The following is a 14572-nucleotide window of genomic DNA, read 5'->3' on the forward strand; positions in this document are numbered from 1 at the left end:
CTTGATCTCCTGACCTCGTGACCCACCCGCCTCGGCCTCCCAAAGTGCTGAGATTACAGGCGTGAGCCACGGTGCCCAGCCTGCTCATTCCTAAAAATCGGGTTATCACATGAATTATAAAGATCCTCTACATATTCTGGATTCTAAACATTATATAAATGATTTACAAATACTTCCCCCCATCCTATGCCTCATCATTTTACATTCTTTGTAGTATACTTTGAAGCACAAATGTTTTAAATGTTGATGATATACAATTTATTTTTTCTTTGGTTGCATGTACTTTTGGTATCATATGTAAGAAAGAATTGCCTAATCCAAGGTCAAGAATATTTATACCTGTGGATTTTTTCTAATAGTTTTATAGTTTTAGCTCTTATATTTAAGTCACTGATCAATTTTGAGTTAATTTCTCATAATTTTTTGAAATGAAAATTAACTACTGTAAGGGCAAATGTCACCCACATAGAAATGGTCATTTCAAAATAGCTTCAAAAGGTATTAAAAGTCAGTGGTAAAAGATATATAAAATATTTTTAATTAAAAGTTTTAGCTCAGATAATATTAAACCAGTGGTTCTCAAACCCAAGTGATGCTGAGGCTGCTGGTCTGGGGACCACACTTTGAGAACCACTATTCTGAACCATAATTTCGGATTATGAACCCTATTTAAGTCAGTTTAGTTGACACATAAGTTATAGAAAGAAGCAACTTTTAGAATGAGAAATCCTTTCTGCTAGGTTGTAACCAGATTTTTAAAAGGTTTGACTTGAGATTTTAATTGAATAGACATCTTGTGGAATATACAAATGTTAAAAGATGTGGAAAGTGAGGCCAGGAAAAGTGAAGGGAATCAAGCATGGCTAATAGCTATGGGTGGCAGAACAACTGTTGTTATATAACCCAAGGTTTCTGGATTCTCCATGCTATTTCCAAAACAGCTTATACATGTAACAAACCTTCCATGTTGAAATAATCTGAGGATAATGCCACCTATATTTAATATAAATTAAATGCTAGTAAAGCCTTTTTTTTTTTTAAGCTATGCTTTTTAATACTCTTCTACTATGATGGACAGTCTACTTCAAGCTTTTCCAACCCCGGCCCGCACGTGGCACAGGACGGCTTTGAATACCGCTCAACACAAATTCGTAAACTTTCTGAAAGCATTATGAGATTTTTTTGCGATTTTTTTAAAGCTCATCAGCTATCTTAGTGTTTGTGTATTTTATGTGTGGCCCAAAGACAATTCTTCCGACGTGGCCCTGGGAAGCCAAACGATTGGACACCCTTGGTCTACTTCCAAGAAGCCTACTGCAGTTTCTCAAGGAAAATAAATAAATAAATAAATTAATTAATTAAATAACTCACAACCAGAAAATCGGACTAGTAAAAGTGTAATTCTAGGCTTAGAAAGAATATTGGGACGGCTGGGCGCGGTGGCTCGCGCCTGTAATCCCAGCACTTTGGCAGGCCGAGGAGGGCGGATCACCTGAGGTCAGGAGTTCGAGACCAGCCTGACCAAAATGGAGAAACCCCGTCTCTACTAAAAATACAAAAATTAGCCAGGCGTGGTGGCACATGCCTGTAATCCCAGCTACATGGGAGGCTGAGGCAGGAGAATCACTTGAACCCGGGAGGCGGAGGTTTCGGTGGGCCGAGATCGCACCATTGCACTCCAGCCTGGGCAACAAAGAATGAAACTCCGTCTTAAAAAAAAAAAAGATTCTTGGGACAACAGTACTTCACGTTTCTGGAATGCTTCCATCTTTGTGAGGCTAAGTACGCGCTTTCTGCATTCTGTTGTGTACTTTTATCTTTACTCCTGATTCAACTTGTATCAGGCAGTTTCAAGTGCTTTACCTAACGAGAAAATGCAAGAGCGACGTGCACCGTCTCCGCTGCGCGATTCCAGAGCTGGCGCAGGGGTCCAGCCGGGTCTGAAGTTTCCCGTCAGCCGCGCCTGGGGCTTGGGACAGCCACGGCCAAACGGCCCGCGACGCCCGTCCCAGTTCAGAGGAGCAAGAAAGGCCTGGGGACACCGACGTGAGAACCAACGCCCACGTTTCTGCGTGGACAACTCGGGCGCCTGAGGGACGCACTCGGGCCCCAGCGGGAGAAAAGCAGGGGCAGGCCGAGTCCATTCGGGGCCCCGCCTCACACCGCCCCGGGGTGGACAGGGGCGGGCGGGAGCCGCGCTAAGAGGCGGTCGGCGGGGCTCGGCGCACAGGACGCCGCGGGGGCACGGCCGCCAGGGGCCCTGAAGCACTAGGCCCCAGCGCCCTTCTCCTACCTCACGCTGAGGGAAGCGGGCGACAGTGAGTCGGACCCAGGGAGGACGCGGCGGTTGGTCAAAGCGCGACGCCGAGCGGTTGCCAAACGCGGAATCCAAGGAAGCCGCTCCCACAGTCCTCCGCGCGGGGGCGGGCGGGGCCGGAAGCGCGGGGGCGGAGGGAGCGCGGCGGGAAGCGGGTGGCGCGGCTGCCTGGGGAAGTGGGTGGGGGCGGAGAACGGCGGGTCAGAGAGGAGGGAGCCAGGTAGCCCCCGGTGGAAAGGAGCGGCGGTGCGCGGAGGGTGTGGAGGGAAAGGAGCGGCGGTGCGCGGAGGGTGTGGAGGGGACTGTGCCAGCGGCTTGCGGGAAGCCGGTCGATGCGGGGAGAGCGGCGGAGGAGAGGGCAGGGAGGCCGGGGCCTCCCGGGGAAGGGAACCCGGTGGGCTGGGAGGCTGGGGGCGGCCTGTGAGAAGGGCGGGGAGGGAAAGGCTGGCGGCTAGTATATGCAGGAGGGAGGAGGGCCTGGAGGGGCTCCGGGCTGGCGGCCTCTGTGAGGAAGCGGAAGGATCTGCAACCAAGATCATTTAAATCCTGATAAACTTGTCCGTAAAGCGGGTGCCCAAAGGCTGGTAGGAAGCTTACTGTGAAATAGCTCGCGGAGCCGCAGCTCGAGCCTTGTGAGCCTTGGAAGCGCATTTTCCGCGCAGTCACTAACTCGCCTAGTCACCCAGTGTAAAAGTTATTCCCGGATGACACGTGCCTGGGAAGTCTCACCTTTCCCCCCACCTCCTCCTGTCTGCGTATTGTTCTGTAGCAGCCCGTGCACGCCTTGATTGTAGCGCTTAAGGCGTCAGTTTTATTTACTAGAGAGGGATAAAACTGTATCCATTGTGTCCATTGTGTCCCAACCACCTAGAACGTGGGTCGTAGTGTAAAGCTTAATAAATGTAATATAAATGGGGAATTAAATTCATAATTTAATGTTTCGTTTTGTCTTAAATTTTAAAAGTAAATGTTGGGGGTGTGGAGGGAGACAGAGTCTAAAGACACCAGTAATTAATGGTTTTTTAAAAAAATAAGCAGTGTTGGCTGGGCACGGTGGCTCATGCCTATAATCCCAGCACTTTGGGAGGCTGAGGCGGGCGGATCACCTGAGGTCAGGAGTTGGAGACCAGCCTGGCCAATGTGGTGAAACCCTGTCTCTACTGAAAATAGAAAAATTAGCTGGGCGAGGTGGCGGGCCCCTGTAATCAATCCCAGCTACTCAGGAGGCTGAGGCAGGAGAATCGCTTGAAGGCGGAGGTTGCAGTGAGCCGAGATCGCGGCATTGCACTCCAGCCTGGGCCACGAGCGAAACTCCTTCCCCCACCTTTGCCAAAAAAAAGTAGTGTTGGGAGACAATTCTCATGGGTCCCCTGCACTTTCCCATGTTTTGTGAGCAGAGACACTGTCTTTGTTGTGGACTATTACGATGGCTAGTTTTATGTGTCAACTGGGTTTGTGTGTGCAACCCAGTTTTTGGTCAAACACCAGTCTAGAAGGTACTTTTTAAGATGTGATTAACAGTTAAATTAGACTTGAGTAAAGCAGTTGGTCCTCCACAATGTGCATGGGTCTCGTCCAGTCAAGGGAAGGTCATAAGAGAAAAGACTAAGGTCCTCTGAGGAAGAAGGAATCCTGCCCCCAGACTGCCTTCAGCTCTTTCCTGGGTCTCTAGCCTGACCTGCAAATTTTAGGCTTGCCAGTGTTTATAAACTTTTGCTGCTACAAAAGAAATAGCACTTGAATATAAAATTTTCTTTTTTTCTTCTCAGCAAGGCAATTTGCTTCTGTAGAAGGGTGCGCCCTTACAGATGGAGCAATGGTGGGAGCACACCTGGACAAGGGAGGGGAAGGGGTTCTTATTCGTGGCCCTGCTGCTGTGTCCTTCCCCTGTTGGCTAACGTTAGACCGCACAGGCTAAACTAATTCCGGTTGGCTAATTTAAAGAGAGTGACGGGGTAAGTGGTCTGCTGGGAAATATGGTTATGGCAGAGCAGGAAATTGGAATGAGTCAGGGTGGAGAATGAATGGGGCAGAGCAGGTAATTGAAAAAGATTGCTTGAGGAGGAAGTTGTTTGTTGTTTGTTTGTTTTTTATTTAAGACAGTCTCACTCTGTAGTCTAGGCTGGAGTGCAGTGGCAGGATCTTGGCTCACTGCAAGCTCCGCCTCCTGGGTTCTCCTGCCTCAGCCTCCGGAATAGCTGAGACTACAGGCGCCCACCACCACGCCCAGCTTATTTTTTATATTTTTAGTAGAGAAGGGTTTCACTGTGTTAGCCAGGATGGTCTTGATCTCCAGACCTCGTGATCCGCCTGCCTTGGCCTCCCAAAGTACTGGGATTACAGGCGTGAGCCACCACGCCTGGCCAGAACTTAAGTTTAAAAGTAGAAGACAAATAATTGAACATATTGACATATTGATTCTTTGAAGAGAACTTTGGAACTCATATCAAACACCAGCCTCCAATTGCGTGTCAATTCCTTCAAATAAATCTCTCTCTGCAATATGCATCCTATTAGATCTGTTTCTATAGGGAACTCTGATTAATACACCTTTTCAAGGAAGAGCTTTGGAAGATTAAGATAATTGTTTCCTTCTGGAACAAAAGACAGGTTTGTTGCTGTTCAGTTTAATAAAGATAATGTCACCCTCCGTGGCAAAGACAGCATGTTGGCTTGCAGTTCATTGTAGAAGATTGGGCTTTCCTGAACTTGGTGTACCTGGGCAGTAAAACCAATCACGTGTGCAGCATGCACCTGGACTGTCCCCATGGGACTTGGAAGAGCAAGGGGAACCAAAGGGAATATGAAGCCCAGGCTGCTGGCTGTGTTGTGAAAAATAAAGCCCTTTCTGACTCAGGTGTTTTCTGCCATCATTTGTGGAACTGTTAGATGAGCTTGTTAGCTTGCAGGTAGGGTAAAATCTAACACGATTCTGAATAGTATATAGGTATACTGTACCCAGCTTGTAGCAGTTGTTCAAGAAATATTTGTTGAATTAATTAGTGAATACTGGGGAGCCTTATTTCAAGTTACTCTCCCTCTATAGAGACAATTTGCATCATTCCTGGATCTCCAAACTATAAATGTTCAGTCCCCTCAAATAATTTTTTTTAATTAGGTACAAAGTTACTTCAACTTGGTTGTGTTTTTTTGTGTTTTTTTGTTTGTTTGTTTGTTTTTTTGAGGCAGAGTCTCACTCTGTCACTCAGGCTGGAGTACAGTGGTGCCATCTCGGCTCACTGCAACCTCTGCCTCCCAGGTACAAACGATTCTGCTGCCTCCGCCTCCCGAGTAGCTGGGACTATGGGCGTGAGCCAGCACACCTGGCTATTGTTTGTATTTTTAGTAGAAATGGGGTTTCATCATGTTGGCCAGGCTGGTCTCGAACTCCTGACCTCGTGTGATCCGCCCGCCTCTGCCTCCCAAAGTGCTGGGATTACAGGCATGAGCCACTGCTCCTGGGCCTCAGCTTGGTTGCTCTTTGGGTGTGATACAGTTACTTGCCCATGGAGTGCTCAGTCACGTTCATGTTAAACATCAGAATGTAGCTAGCATTTAATGAACACACCTATTATTGCCAGGCAAAATGTTAGGGTCACCTAGCTTTTATTACTGAAATACAAGCTCCACAGAGAACAGGCGTGTTTGTCTTTTTTGTTCTAGACTGTATCTCCAGTACTTTTGGAAAGTGCCTGGAACTAGTTGGCTGTCAATAAATGTTTATTGAATGAATTGTCAGGACTTGTAATTAATTATATAGAGAGTTGGGGGTGAATGGGTAGTAAGCAGCAAGCATGAATCCCAAGTTTGGCATGAGTAATGGGATGAATGCTAGCACCATGTATTAATATGGAGAATACTGGAAGAGAAGCAAGTTTGAGACAGAAAATAAGTTTAGTTTTGAATATGTTGAGTTTCAGATGCCTGTAAAATATGCAAATAGAGCTGTTGACTAGGCAGCTGCTGAGTATATACAGTTGTATTAATAAAGCTCAGTGAAAAGATCCTTAGGCCTGATATGGTAGCTCACATCTGTACCTGCACTTTGGTGCCAAGGTAGGAGGATTGCTTGAGGCCAGGAGTCCGAGACCAGCCTGGGCAGCAAAGCAAGACCCTGTTTCTACATATAAATAAAAATGAGCAATATGTAATGGTCCACACTTGTAGTCTTAGCTACTCAGGAGGCTGAGGCAGGAGGATCCCTTAAGCCCAGGAGTTTGGAAGCTGTGTTGAGCTATGATCATGCCACTGTACTCCAGCCTGGACAACAGAGTGAAGACTATCTCTTAAAAAGAAAAAGAGGCCGGGCGCGGTGACTGACGCCTATAATCCCAGCACTTTGGGAGGCTGAGGCGGGCGGATCATGAGGTCAGGAGTTTGAGACCAGCCTGGCCAACATGGTAAAACCCCATGTCTACTAAAAATACAAAAATTAGCCAGGCGTGATGGCACGTGCCTGTAGTCCCAGCTGCTCAAGAGATTGAGGCAGAAGAATCACTTGAACCCGGGAGGTTGCAGTGAGCCAAGATTGTGCCACTGCACTCCAGCCTAGGTGACAGAGCAAGACTCTGTCCAAAAAAAGAAAAAGAAAAAGAAAGATCCGGCCGGGCGCGGTGGCTCAAGCCTGTAATCCCAGCACTTTGGGAGGCCGAGACAGGTGGATCACGAGGTCAGGAGATCGAGACCATCCTGGCTAACCCGGTGAAACCTCGTCTCTACTTAAAAAAATACAAAAAACTAGCCGGGCGAGGTGGCGGGCGCCTGTAGTCCCAGCTACTCGGGAGGCTGAGGCAGGAGAATGGCGTGAACCCGGGAGGCGGAGCTTGCAGTGAGCTGAGATCCGGCCATTGCACTCCAGCCTGGGCGACAGAGCGAGACTCCGTCTCAAAAAAAAAAAAAAAAAAAAGAAAAAGAAAGATCCTATCTAGAGATACACAGTTGTTATTCGCTAGCTCCTAAAACAGATGGATTTAAACCTAAGAGTGAGTGAGATTGCTTACAGTGAAGGAGGATATAGAGGGGCAGGAAAAGAGAGTCTAAAATTGAGTCATGAAAAAGTAATATTTAAAGATGTTGTAGGCCGGGTGCAGTGGCTCACACCTGTAATCCTGGCACTTTGGGAGGCTGAGGCGGGCAGATCATGAGGTCAGGAGATCAGACCATCCTGGCTAACACGGTGAAACCCCATCTCTACTAAAAATACAAAAAATTGGCCAGGCGTGGTGGTGGGTGCCTGTAGTCCCAGCTACTTGGGAGGCTGAGGCAGGAGAATTATGTGAACCAGGGAGGCGGACGTTGCAGTGAGCTGATATTGTGCCACCGAACTCCAGCCTGGGCAACAGAGCGAGACTCCATCTCAAAAAAAAAAAAAAAGAGATTTTGTAGAAGAGGAGCCCCTGATGATTCTGTTTAATGGTCAGACATATTTGAGCAAAACCAGGAAAGTGAAGGTAATAGAAGCTAAGGAAGAAAATGTGTCACTTGAATTCTGGCACTCTGAATTAAAAAACAAAAAAGTCGGGGTCAGGCGTGGTGGCTCACGCCTGTAATCCCAGCACTTTGGGAGGCCGAGGCGGGCAAAACACGAGGTCAGGAGGTCGAGAGTTCTTGTTGGTTTGTTTTAAAAGATGGAAGATAATTAGAGCATGTTTTAATACTCCTGGAAATAATCCAGTCGAAAAAGTTCGAAGGTATGGGGGAGATGGCTAAGAGGGAGGAGAATGGAAGAGGTTCCAAGGTTGAAAAAAGGTGGAAAAGGTCTAGAATAAGCAGAGAAGAGGAGAGATGCTAACTAGAGAAATACAGTAACATTGCTTGGTAAGTTTAGGTGCTCAATTGACACCAACAATTGTGAGTTTATAGTGAAGCCTTGTCTGGTACTCTCGTAACCCTATTTTTTCCACTGGTCTTCATCAGGTACAGACATGGAAAAGATAGATGGGGAAATGTACCCAAGGTTGGAATTTGTTGGGCAGTTGCAGAGAAAGGACTCTGTTATCATCAAAGACATGAAATTTAATATAAACGACAATTTATATTAAATGCATTTTATTATTTATATTAATTTAATATAAATATAAGAAATGAATAGGGCTAATGAACAGGAAGAAAGTGGAGGAGTTAGATTAGAGGTCCTGATGAAGTTAAAACAGTTGCAATAGTCACTTCGGCGTTTTGAATTAGTGATCATGGAAGTGGAACAGTTTTGAGCTGGTAACAAGGTTCAGGGTTTGACGATGGGCATGGTCTGGAGGAGGCCATTTGAGATAAGGAGTCCAAGGTTTGAAGCCACTGGAATAAGTGGAGAGGTCGCTGTGAGCCAGGCGGCAAAGACTGAGGGAAAGCAAAGAGGAAGTTGGAAGAGATTTGGTAAACGGTGTACCAGATGGCCCAAGATTCACAGCTGCAGAAAATCTGCAAGTGGGTGGAAAAACCGAGGAGAAACCACCAACCCTGCCTTCTGACTCAGACATCCCTGAGCTGTGAGAGAATCAATAACCTAGACCTGATAGGACTCCAAGGGAAGCAGTATCCTCAAAGGACTACCAGTTTTCTGTGAAAGGAGAGGTGGGGAGAATATTCGGAAAACAAGTGGAAGATACGGGGTATCTGCTAATCACAAAACAAATTCCAGTGGGCTTTGGGAGGGATTGAACCAGGATATGTTGCTGACCAGAATGACCTGTAGTCTGGGTGGTGACCAAGGACAACAGAGGTGTGAAAGGAGGTGGATGTAGACCTGACATACACTTCTAACAGAATATGGCTATGGCCTGCAAGTGAGGCTCAGTGGCTCTGGCAAGAGGCTTGTCACTCTTCCTTTTTCACCCAGGTCAGCTGGTGATGCAGTTGCAGCCAGCAATGAGTGAGCACCAGCCTGGGAACATCTATTCAGCAAAGGTGGTGGAGGATGGGCCCCTGCAGGCTGGTTTCCTACATGAGGCTGATGCTCTCGTGGTTTTAGGGTCAATGTTTTTGGGTCTTGGCTGTCTGATGTTCATCAATAATTTGACCCAACCTGCTGCATTTCTCTCCAATCATTGCACCTCTCTCCTTCCCCCTACAACCTAGAGGGTCTAGGCAGCCTCTTCTCTCACCTGCCCTGTTACCACAGCCTCCTGCCTTTTCTCACTGTTTTCTCTCTACTCTTCTGTCTTCCGGCTTGTTCTCACTCAGTGGATTCTCCACACAGTCCCTCCTCCCCACTCTGCCTTGACTTTTGGACAAAGTCTAAACTCCATAGTGTGGCTTAGAAGGCCCTTCACAGTATGACTGACCCCTGTGGCACTACTCAGGATTCTTTGTTTCAGCCAAGAAAAGCCAATTCTTGTTGATTAAGCAGAAAAGGAGTCTTTTTGGAAAGATATCAAGTAACTCATAGAATTGTCCAGAAGGCTAAGGAACAGGCTTGGAAAAACAACAGAAGCTCAGGGAGGTAAGGCACAGTCAAAACCCTAACACAGAAACCATCTGCTCATGTGGCAGAGACCAGTCCTCCCAGTTTCCTCAGGACAAATTGGTCACCCCGCTTAGTCAGCGGCTGTGGGCAGGATCTCCACTTGACACCTGCCATCTTGCCATTGGACACTGGTTGCCACACAGCTGCACTCTTTTATCGGGCACTTTCTGCCCCATTGGACACAGGGATCTCCGACAGGCTCTGTGAACAATTTCTAACCATCCTCCCCTTTATCTGCCTACCTCCCAAGTCAGAGTCCTGGACAGGAACACAAGCGGGCTGTGTGTAGGTCAGTGTACTGTGTTGTAGCTGCCAGGAGCTCAAAGACGCGGTATCTGTTTGCTTTAACCCTCCTCCCACCTATTTAGGGATTCTCATAAAGTGGAAAATGTGTTCAGATATTGCACAGCCAAAAATGATAGCTACCCATTGAAGTTTAACTGTCCCTGATATTTCCCTTTGCCTCCTGTCTTGTTTACTGTGCTCCAGCCATACTTCGCATGTGTCAAGTCACTGCAAAGTACCATAACCTCTCTCACCTCTAGGCCTTCACACATGCTATTCTCTTGTCCTAAAATGGGCTTTCCGGCCGGGCACGGTGGCTCAAGCCTGTAATCCCAGCACTTTGGGAGGCCGAGACGGGCGGGCGGATCACGAGGTCAGGAGATCGAGACCATCTGGCTAACACATGTTCACGGTGAAACCCCGTCTCTACTAAAAATACAAAAAAAAATAAGCCGGGCGAGGTGGTGGGCGCCTGTAGTCCCAGCTGCTCGGGAGGCTGAGGCAGGAGAATGGCGTAAACCTGGGAGGCGGAGCTTGCAGTGAGTGGAGATCTGGCCACTGCACTCCAGCCTGGGCGACAGAGCCAGACTCCGTCTCAAAAAAAAATAAAATAAAATAAAATAAAAATAAAAAATAAAATGGGCTTTCCTACAGTCCTCTTAGCCTGGCCATTCCCTTCTCTAGGAAGCTTTCCCTAGTCCCTGGTATACAAGTTTTCTAGGGCTGCTGTAACAAAACACCAGATAATGGTGGTCTTTTTTTCTTTTTCTTTTTTTTTGAGATGGATTCCAGCACTTTGGGAGGCCGAGATGGGTGGATCACTTGAGGTCAGGAGTTCGAGACCAGTCATGGCCAACATGGTGAAACCCCTTCTTAACTAAAAATGCAAAAATTAGCCGGGCGTGGTGGCAGGCGCCTGTAATCCCAGCTACTCGGGAGGCTGAGGCACGAGAATCGCTTGAACCCAGGAGGTGGAGGTTGCAGTGAGCTAAGATGGCGCCACTGCGCTCCAGCCTGGGTGACAAGAGACTCTGTCTCTAACTAACAAACAAAAAACATGTAAGAAAGACAGAGGTAGGCCCAGCTTCACCTATACTGCATCAAATGTACTGTACTCTCTCCTTTAACAGTCACCTAAGTGAAACCCTTATTCTTTTTTTTTTTTTTTTTTGAGACCAAGTCTTGCTCTGTCGCCCAGGCTAGAGTGCAGTGGCACGATCTCGGCTCACTGCAAGCTCCACCTCCCAGGTTCACGCCATTCTGCTGTGTCAGTCTCCCGAGTAGCTGGGATTACAGGTGCCCACCACCACGCCCGGCTTATTTTTTGTATTTTTAGTAGAGAAGGGTTTCACCGTGTTAGCCAGGCTGGTCTCGATCTCCTGACCTCGTGATCTGCCCACCTCGGCCTCCCAAAGTGCTGGGATTACAGGCGTGAGCCTCTGCGCCCGGCCGAGACCCATATTCTTTAATATGAAAAACACTATTTTTCTAACTGTCACCAGTCAAGTCCAGGGAAATCATCCTCATGGCCTTTGGACAGGATCTTTAGATCCTAGATTGTGACTACACCGTGTACTTACACTTTAACCCAAAATCACACTTTGAAACCAGGCTTGCAAGATTTCTTACTTGCAAATTACAAATTGAGTCTGCCAGCAGTTTCAATCTGTTCCAAAACAAATGGACATTGGACTATAAATTACCCTGATGAAAGAGTCCTGTGTCCACTCACACCATAAAAACTGCAGCCATTAGCAAGTTGGGATTAATATGTAGTATACAGGAAACCATGAGGCATTTCAAGTTGTGCTCCTACTATCACAGGCCCCAATGGCAGCGTATGAACTAAAGCGCAGTTTATCTAAGGAAGTCTATTTTTAAAGAAAGGACTACTCACTAAAGTCTGACTATTAATTTCATAGCATATTGTTTGCCAGAGAGGAACTAGGTATAATGACTTAGCACCATTCATGACTTAAAGGATGAAAAAGCCAGGCTCCTGGCCTTCTAATGGTAAAGTGACCCAGTCATACAGTCAGTGAAAAGCAGTTGGTTGTTTTTGCCTCTTCTTTCTTTGTTTAATCTTGATTTTTGTCTTGGATCATTCTTCCCACTCAAATCCGGTTTTAAAATGCCACAGTCATGCTCCCAGCCTTATTACTACTGAAAATTCTTAATGTCTGCAACAAAGAATAACCCAATAGTTTAGTTGACTTGTGTAAATGTTTAGAATTATCCACATATTTATTATGTCTTCCATTTTCTTTTTAATTTTCCATGCAGAGGTGATTATTCAGCAAAAAACAAGTCTCTCAGTTAGTGAGCATGGCAGCTGATGTCTATAATCTCAGTGCTCTGGGAGGCCGAGGCAAGAGAATTGGTTGAGCTCAGGAGTTCAAGACCAGCCTGGACAACATAGGAAAACCCTATCTCTACAAAAAAATAAACAAAAATAAAAATTAAAAAAATTAGCTGAGACCAGGTGTGGTGGCTCACGTCTATAATCCCAGCACTTTGGGAGGCTGAGAAAGGTGGATCACTTGAGGTCAGGAGTTTGAGACCAACCTGGCCAACATGACAAAACCCCGTCTCTACTAAAAATACCCAAAAAATTAGCTAGGCGCAGTGGTGGCGCCTGTAATCCCAGCTACTCGTGAGGCTGAGGGTCAAGAATCGCTTCAACCTGGGAAGCGGAGGCTGCAGTGAGCCAAGATGATGCCACTGCACTCCAGCCTGGGCGACAGAGCAAGACTGTCTCCAAAAAAAAAAAAAAAAATAGCTAAATGCGGTGGTGTGCACCTGCAGTACCAGCTACTCGGGAGGCTGAGGCAGGGTGGATCACTTGAACCCAGGAGTATGAAGCTGCAGTGACCTACAATCACACCACTGCACTCCAACCTGGGTGACAGAGCAAGACCTCGCCTCTAAAAAAATGTTTTTAAATGGGATATTTCAGAGGAATTTCTAACAATTGTGTTGAGTTTACCATTTTTTGGGTATAAGCAAACTTAAGTTTCTATTCCTATCAGTTTTGCCATGATTTTGCAGCTATTTATCTGCATTCAAACTCTCCATATCATGAACTTCCCCTGCCTTCCTTTTCTTTTCTTTTTTTTTTTTTTTTTTTTTTTTGAGACGGAGTCTCACTCTGTCACCCAGGCTGGAGTGTAATGGTGTGATCTTGGCTCACTGCAACCTCTGCCTCCCGGGCTGAAGCGATTCTCCCTCCTCAGCCTCCCGAGTAGCTGAAACTACAGGCGTGCGCCATCACAGCCATCTAATTTTTGTGTTTTTAGTAGAGATGGAGTTTTACCACGTTGGCCAGGCTGCTCTCAAACTCCTGACCTCAAGTGATCTGCCCATCTCGGCCTCCCAAGAATTTCATCTGCCTTTCTAACCTTATTTTTTTTCTGTTAAGAAGAGATAAAGACGCTGGGAGCAAAGATGAGGTTCAGAAAAAGGTTTACTGTCAAGCAAGGAACCTGATCTGACCCATAGAACTTCAGCTCTGGGGGTGAGGCCCTAGGAACCCAGTCTCTGTCAGGAAAGCATCTGTGGGCTCTGGAGCACCCTGGGCTCTGGAGTGTAAGTGTATCTCTATGGTTTGTCAAGAGGCGGTCTTCTCTGTGAATGTGAAGTGCTCATTTCAGTGTAATAGCACCTCCGTGGTTTTCACTTCTTCCCGATTACGGTACCCTCACAATCATTTTAGAAAGACTTAAGTCTGCATTGCCTCCCACTTCTTGGATGACATCGCTACTGTCATCATTATCATAATCACTAATACTATCATTGTAAGATTTTGGAGACGGGGCCATGCCTTATATTTCTTGCATTCCCCCATGTATGTGTAGAATACATTTTCTCTCTGGTCTTAGATTTTTTAATAATAAAAAGGAGGGCCGGGTGTGGTGGGTCATGCCTGTAATCTCAGCACTTTGGGAAGCCAAGACGGACAGATTGCCTGAGCTCAGGAGTTGGAGACCAGCCTGGGCAACATGACAAAAACCCGTCTCTACCAAAAAATACAAAAATTAGTCAGGCATGGTGGCGCACGCCTATAGTTCCAGCTACTCAGGAGGCTGAGGCAGAAGAATCGCTTGAACCCAGGAGGCGGAGGTTGCAGTGAGCCGAGATTGCGCCACTGCACTTTAGCCTGGGCAACAGAGTGAGACTCCATCTCAAAAAAAAAAAAAAAGAAAATGGGGACGGGGGACATGGATTTAAAAACTGTTGGGTACAGTGCTCACTACCTGGGTGACAGGATCTATTGTACCCCAAACCTCAACATCATGCAATATACTCATATCATAAACCTGCATACATACCCACTGAATCTAAAATAAAAGTTGAAATTATTTTAAAAATAAATAAATTGCAAAACTTCTAACAACCATAAAAATAAAATAGGCAGATTTTTAAAACACTGTTATCAGTGAAATATTAAGTTTGGAGGCGGTCTCCTGACCCAAGAAGGGAAACATGTTCATCCTCCTTCACCACAGGGCTGC

At 46.5% G+C, this 14572-nt stretch overlaps 3 protein-coding genes across 7 annotated transcripts in view; 1 reads left to right on the top strand and 2 right to left on the bottom strand.

Moving 5' to 3' along the window:
• Nucleotides 1–2415, bottom strand: part of IFT88 (intraflagellar transport 88) — a 125259-nt gene extending 122844 nt beyond the window's left edge. For 4 of the 5 annotated variants that reach the window (XM_050766735.1, XM_050766736.1, XM_050766737.1 and 1 more), the window contains exon 1: nucleotides 2294–2415. The gene's annotated coding sequence lies outside the window, so the exon portion shown is untranslated. Of the gene's footprint in view, nucleotides 1–1863; nucleotides 1986–2293 lie in introns of those variants that run through there. The other variant, XM_050766734.1, reaches the window with a different exon arrangement.
• SAP18 (Sin3A associated protein 18) overlaps nucleotides 1–14572 on the bottom strand; it is a 556924-nt gene that overhangs the window by 522057 nt on the left and 20295 nt on the right. The window lies entirely within an intron of this gene.
• CRYL1 (crystallin lambda 1) overlaps nucleotides 2196–14572 on the top strand; it is a 140834-nt gene continuing 128457 nt past the window's right edge. The window contains exon 1 of the mRNA XM_050766748.1: nucleotides 2196–2318. The gene's annotated coding sequence lies outside the window, so the exon portion shown is untranslated. The remainder of the gene's footprint in view (nucleotides 2319–14572) is intronic.

The sequence above is a fragment of the Macaca thibetana genome, chromosome 17, assembly GCF_024542745.1.
Source record: "Macaca thibetana thibetana isolate TM-01 chromosome 17, ASM2454274v1, whole genome shotgun sequence".
Classification (NCBI taxonomy): domain Eukaryota; kingdom Metazoa; phylum Chordata; class Mammalia; order Primates; family Cercopithecidae; genus Macaca; species Macaca thibetana.